This window comes from Hordeum vulgare, chromosome 3H (assembly GCF_904849725.1).
Source record: "Hordeum vulgare subsp. vulgare chromosome 3H, MorexV3_pseudomolecules_assembly, whole genome shotgun sequence".
Taxonomy (NCBI): Eukaryota; Viridiplantae; Streptophyta; class Magnoliopsida; order Poales; family Poaceae; genus Hordeum; species Hordeum vulgare.
In genome coordinates, this window is record NC_058520.1 from 384,212,040 (window position 1) to 384,219,225 (window position 7,186).

The following is a 7,186-nucleotide window of genomic DNA, read 5'->3' on the forward strand; positions in this document are numbered from 1 at the left end:
CAAAAATAGAAGCAACATCTCATAAGCATAAATAAAAAAGTTCATAGTACCCAAAATGCCCTAACTAGAGTGATATTCGCTAGTTGAGGACGACGGTTTAATTACATCACAAATAAAGTTTCGTTGTGCATAACTCAAAGTTTCATCATAGAGAAAGTATGGACTAAACAGACACTTTCTCATATATCGTCAATCACTCCAACATGTCGTGCTATACATCCAAGTGAGGGTGATAGTCCCCGAGCGCAGTGAAAGGCTTTAGGTCAAGACGCTGAGCCGATACGCGTGTTTGGACATCTTCCCACGACATTTTCCCTTCTTCGTAGAACATCCTATTTTTTCGACGACCTTCTTCATGATGATTTGGGCAAGTTCACGCTAGATGTGATATAACTCAGCTCCAAGTCGGTGATCCGGGATATCTCCTAGCTTCTTTGCCTATTGCAGAATATTGGCATCGCCAGATCTAGGTGACATGCGAAGGTTTTGCTAATCCCGACTGTACTCCAGCATGTGGTGGAGGATATAGAATCCATGACTAAGAGTACCACTCGGTTAGTGGATGCAGCAGAAGTTGGTCTTATGGCCGAAGGCGGGCGCGTGGTTCCTTTTCTTCCTGGTCGTGATCTCTCCACCCTGTAGGCCGTAGAAAACGATAGCACTTTTCAGAACAAAATTGATGTGGTTGTAATCCTTTTTCTTCATGTTCTTTGACGAGTCGAAGTAAAGAGCGTGGGAGAATCGGGGGTAAAGGATGATGAGGATGGCGCGCCCGTCGCTGCGCAAAATAAGTACACCTCAAATTAGCCTTCACGCGTGCAAATTGATGATTGAAATTGAAGGAAAGATGTCTGTGGATGACTTACATGGGATGATAAGGCACGAGAATCGTCTTCTTGTCCTTATTGGTGACCATGAAATCGGTGATGTAGTTACTCGCGTATTCACGGTGCTTTGGGCAGACTGCCAAGAAGCCCTCGCGCATGAAGTACGGGTCAGCGACACAGATATAAGGTATGTGCTCAATTCTGATGATGTGGTTCATGTGCAAGACAAAAAGGCAGACAAATGTAAAATCCCACTTCTCAACTGAAACATGTCGAAGATGTAAACGTATCAAAGGAAGAACTTTTGTACGGGGAATGTGTGGACGTACAACCTATGTTGCAGCACGTTAACCACGTAGAACGGGTATCCTGGATTTTTCGAGGCGATCAGGCTTTTCTCTCTCTGCAGCACATTGTCAGGAAGTCTCCTTAGATCACCATATATGGCCTCTACCGCTGCTTTAGGTAGGATTGGAACACCGGGGATATGAAATTTTGCCGCAACAGTGATAGGTATACGGTCTCGAACCCGAGGCTGCTGAGGCAGTTGGATCATAGAAGCAGCTTTGTTGCCTTTCCTCGGTCTCTTCCTATGCTTCTTTGCTACTGGAAGTGATCCTATAACATGTTCATCCTTCGACAATTCAGGCACCAACTCATCACGCCCGAACCCTGAGTACTCATACTGCTAAGCCATGAATCCTCCATCGTCGGAGGCACCGATATTGAGATACTGTAGAGGGTCATCATCATCCTCGTCGATGGCATCATGCATTGCTTCTCCGACGGTGGATATGTCATCAGCCACTAATGGAGCCTCTTCCTCACCCGGCACGACAGGCGACACTAATTTGGTAGGTGGGGTGTTGGTGTTCATACCTTGCTGAGGCTGCTTGGTCGTGGGTGTGCTCCAGGTCGACTTCAGACGAAGCAGACTCTTCGGCCACAACAGGATCCGACGCTCCGAATCGCCAAGCCGCCGCGGGGTCTCGTCGTCATCTCCCCGTAGTGCTACTAGAGGAGCCAAATTCTCGTGGCCCGGTTTGACACTGGCCACGGAAACCTTGAAGACGTCAGGGGGGATCGGCTGGTTGTGGAACAATTGTTCCTTCAGCATCATTATTGTCACCTTCCTCACGTCCACCTTCTGGCCACTGATTGTGTACAATACAGTGCACGGGGCTACGTTGGCCTGCAAAGACAAGTCTGCGACATGAGACATTTGAAAGACAATGGAAACAAGAGATTATACATATATTGAAGAGGGCCGGTGTGACAGGTACTGTGACGGCATAGATTTCAGCCAAAGACGGAGCACTGCTGAGCATGTCTGATACGGAGGATGGGCTGCTATGAGAAGGTGCGGGAGCCGATGCAGGAGCAGGTGCAGGAGCCGGTGCAGGAGTAGGTGTGGGAGCCGGTGCAGGAGCAGGTGCGGGAGACGGTGCAAGAGCAGGTGCTCGTGCAACGCTAGTCGAGCTGCTCCCCAAGAAGTTGGAAAGGGGAAAGTCTGATGCATCCTTATTAGGATTTTCCTTGGTCCAACTGACGACAGCCGAAACCAAGACACTATGCAAAGCTGCAACCTCCTCTTCTGCGGCAGCTACCGCTGCTTTGACTGTCCCAGCTGATTTCTTATCAACCGCAATCGCAACCTTCTTGTCGATGTTTTCTTCGTTTAACCTCCATCTTTCCTTTCTCTCCTTTGTGATTTCACGACAGTACTTCTTCCATGTGGCACCATCTCCGACGCCGTGCACGCGGCTATACGACGGCCGAGTGTCCACCGGGAGTCCTTTCAATATGTTCAAGGCCTGGTTGAATGGCGTGTCCCACTTGGGCCTCGCCAACTCCTCAGATGGCGAGTCGCTTTCGGCCGCAATCCTGTGCTGCTCTTTCTGCAAAAGGAACGTGGACCGTTTACAAATGTAACTAAAAGTGCAGTCGAATTGATTAGAAGCTAAAATTAGGGGGTAAAATAATAATTATCAAAAGTATCATGAAGTCCTTCGTGATCGCATCTATATCGAAAACCATGTTGAATCGGTCCCAACGGTACGAGGCCCTGATGACTTCACGCTCGTGCGGGGCGGTGAACTCTGTCAAGGGGCCTGGGATGCCGAGACTTTCGGGTTCCGCATCCTCCTTGGCCCATATGGACCTCTTCCCCACGTAACCACGACTTCCGAGGTGGTGGAACCCCATGTTCCTCTCTTGAATCCCCTTCATGTACTCCTACTTTTCTTTGGAAGCTTCGAAAATGCAAGCCGCCTTGAATATTTCAAACCGCTCTTACGTAATTGTCGGATTATACTTTATAATCTTGGAGTAGGGTTCCTTTTCTTGATGATTGATGTCAACTGTTCTTCCCCTTTGCAACGGCACCAGAATAATGCTGCTAGCACTCTCCGACAATCGAAACTAGAAGAATGTTGTTGACGGCCCACAAGCGCGTGGGATCGTAGCAGTTTTCGAGGGTAGAGTATTCGACCCAATTTGTTGATATGCCTATAGGAGGTGAGAGGATACTCTCAAGTATTAGCAGCTGAATATGTCAGATTCAATCACACCTGAAAGATTAGTATCTGCAAGCAAAGTATCAGTAGCAAAGTAGTAACAGTAGCAAGCGACAGTAGTAGCAATAGTAGCAACAACAGCAGATGAAGACAAGTAACAACAGCAGCAATAGTAGTAACAGCAGCAGAGCAAGACAAGTAACAATAGTAGCAACAGTAGTAGCAGCAGCAGAGCAAGACAAGAAACAGCAGTAGCAACAGTAGTACCAGCAGCAGAGCAAGAGAAGTAACAACAGTAGTAGGACAAACTCGTAGGCAATGGGTCAGTGATTTGTTTGGATGATATTCATCATGCAACAGCTATAACACAGAGAGATATGTGGCTATCTCCCGTTCGTCAATGTGATGTAGGCATGCATTCCGTGTGTCGTCATACGTGCTTAGGGAAAAGAACTTGCATGACATCTATTGTCCATCCCTCCCGTGGCAGCGGGGTCCAAAAGGAAACTACGGGATATTAAGGTTCTCCTTTTAATAAAGAACCGGACCAACGCATTAGCACTTGGTGAACACATGAACTCCTCAAACTATGGTCATCACCGGGAGTGGTTTCAGTTATTGTCACTCCGGGGTTGCCCGATCATAACACATAGTAGGTAACTACAACTTGCAAGATCGGATCTAAAACACACATATATTGGTGACAACATAATAATTTCAGATCTGAAATCATCGCACTCGGGCCCTAGTGACAAGCATTAAGCATGGCAAATTAGTAGCAACATCAATCTCAGAACATAGTGGATACTAGGGATCAATCCCCATCAAAACTAACTCGATTACATGATAGATCTCATCCTACTCATCACCGCCCAGCGAGCCTACGAATAGATTACTCACGAATGACGAAGAGCTTCATGGAATTGGAGGGGGAAGAAGGTTGATGATGACGATGGCGACGATTTCCACTCTCCGAAGCCCAAGACGGACTCCAGATCTGCCCTCCAGATGAAGAACAGGTGGTGGCGGCGCCTCCATATCGTAAACGCGATGAGAACTTCTCTTTTTATTTTTTCTAGGACGAAAGTGAACTTATAGACCTGAGGTTGGGGGCGGCAGAGCCGTGTAGGCCCCACAAGCCTTCCCACCGCCACCAGGGGGGTGGTGGTGGAGCCAGGGCTTGTGGCCCACTGGCCCACCCCCTCAGGTGGGACTTGGCGCAGATATTTTTCATATTTTCCAAAAGTACTCCCCGTAAATTTTCAGGACGTTTGGAGAACTTTGATTTCTGCACAAAAATAACACCAAGGTAATTCTGCTAAAACCAGCGTGATTTCAGGTTAGTTCCATTCAAATCTTGCAAATTAGAGTCCAAAACAAGGGCAAAAGAGTTTGGAAAAGTAGATACGATGGAGACGTATCAATGATCCTTGTTTTCACCCTTACTTTCTAGGCGGACAACGCGCTGCTAAACTTGCCCATGGCGCGTTTGTTTATCTTCTTCATTGTCGGGTCTTTATCTCGATCACTATAATTTTTTTCATCCCGACCCGAGAACAAGAATACCTGGTGCGGCTTCCTTAGACGGGAGTGCTCCTTATCTGGTATCTTCTTTAGTTTCTCATTGTTGTTGCTGGCGGTTGCCCGTAGGATGCAGCCTATTTTATTGTCGTAGCATGCGCACGCTTCCGCATGCAATTTTGGCTCAAAATTGTCGGAGTCCACCTCCGTAACCACCGGTCTAGTAGTGATTAGCTTGTTAGGGCGTCTGATGTCTACTACGCAACCTTCTTCTTGTAGATGTTGTTGGGCCTCCAAGTGCAGAGGTTTGTAGGACAGTAGCAAATTTCCCTCAAGTGGGTAACCTAAGGTTTATCAATCCGCGGGAGGCGTAGGATGAAGATGGTCTCTCTCAAGCAACCATGCAACCAAATAACAAAAAGTCTCTTGTGTCCCCAACACACCCAATACAATGGTAAGTTGTATACGTGCACTAGTTCGGCGAAGAGATGGTGATACAAGTGCAGTATGGTTGGTAGATATAGGTTTTTGTAATCTGAAATTACAAAAACAGCAAGGTAACTAGTAACAAAATTGAGCACGAACGGTATTGCAATGTCACATCCCTGACACCTTAAGCAAGTTATCTTGTGCTCATATCTTATTTGCATTTCATCTAAGAAATTTTCAACAAGAACAAAGAAAGAGGTGGAGGAAAAACTCAAACCCTAGCCACTTCTTTAAATAAAGGAAATCTCAAACTAGTTAAAATCAATGAACCCAAAATGGCCTCAAGAAAAGTTCAAACTTTGTGATAAATCATGAAAGTAAATGAGCAATGAAGAAAACCATTTTCTTGACACTTTAAGCATTTTAAATAAATGCAAAAAACCTACTGGTTTCAAGTTTTAAATTTGAAATCAGAAACTTTAAACTTTCAAAAATATTGAAAACTTTGAGAATGGTTGGAAATATTCCAACAAATATTCTGGTGTGTTTAAAATAGTTTTTACAAACTATTTGGGAGTTAGAATAAATGGTAAAATAATGAAATAGCAAAAACAGAAACAAAACAGAAAAGAAAATGGGAAAAACTTACCTGACGCTCACCTGGCCCGGCCCATCTCCTTCGTGTCGTCTTCCTCCCCCGCCAGTGGGCAGCAGGAGGTGGCCGCCGCGTACTCCGGCGCGGCCACGTACCTGTGCGCCTGCGTGGCCGCCGCCTCGCGCTGGCAAGCTCGGGGATAAGGTCCCCGAGCCCGTGGCTATCCATTCCCAGCGCCAGTTTCCCCCCTCCTCTCGGATCTCTCCTCCCTCCTTCTGCCGCCATTGGAGCCCGAGCAGAGCTCGAGCTCGCCGTCGTTCTAGCCTCCCCTCTTTCCTTCTGAGCCGCGCATTAGCTCCGCCGCAACCCCCTGAAGCTCCCTAGCCACGAGCCCGACGCCCAGATGTACTGAAACGACGAGAAGCAGTCGTCTTCTTCTTCGGGTCACCTAAGATCGTCGCCGGCGTTCTCCCTCTCCACGCCGTCCCTGAGCAAACTAGTGCCACCACTGCACTCCTCATGAGCTTGCGCGTCTTCCCCTAAGATCTCCCCGTCGATCCCCTCCCCTAGGCCTAGTTCCACCGGAGCCCGACAAGATCCGCCGCTGCAGCTCGTCGCCGGTAACCCTCCGGTGATCAGCTCGTCCTTCTGAGGGCACCGGCAGCTTCAGGCCGTCGCGCAGATGCCGTTGGAGCTAAGTCCCGTGCGCAACTCCCTCTGTATCGATGACCTCGATGACGCCCGAACCATGGCCGCCGCCAAGCTAGTCGCCGGCGTCATCTCCGGCCAGATCAGCCCCGGCTAAGTGCAGAAATGGAACCGCGGGAGAAGTGCCGTTCTTCTGGTGCTCTTCGCGCAGCGTTTGGCCCTCTGTGCGCCGTTTCCGAGCCCCCCCGACGTTGTGGTGCTCGCTGGAGGCTCCCCGCCGGCGAGGACGACCTCGCCGCCGGTGGATCTCAGCTGGCCTGAGCCACTAACGGGTGGGGCCAGCCTCTGGATAGTTTAGAGATAATAACAATAAATCAAATAAATTAATAAGACACTGACATGTGGGTCCAGTGAGTTTAATTAACTAAATAAGATTAATCCTAATCTAAAATTGACCAGAGAAACTGACCAGTGGGTCCCACTGGTCAGGTTTGACTTTCAACGGCCAGATGGACCTGCTGATGTCATGCTGATGCAGTAAAAGTATTTTCCAGTATAAGAATAATTCCAGAAATGTTTAAAACTTCAAAAATTCATAGAAATTAATCTGTAACTCCAATGAAAATAATTTATATATGAAAAAGCATCAG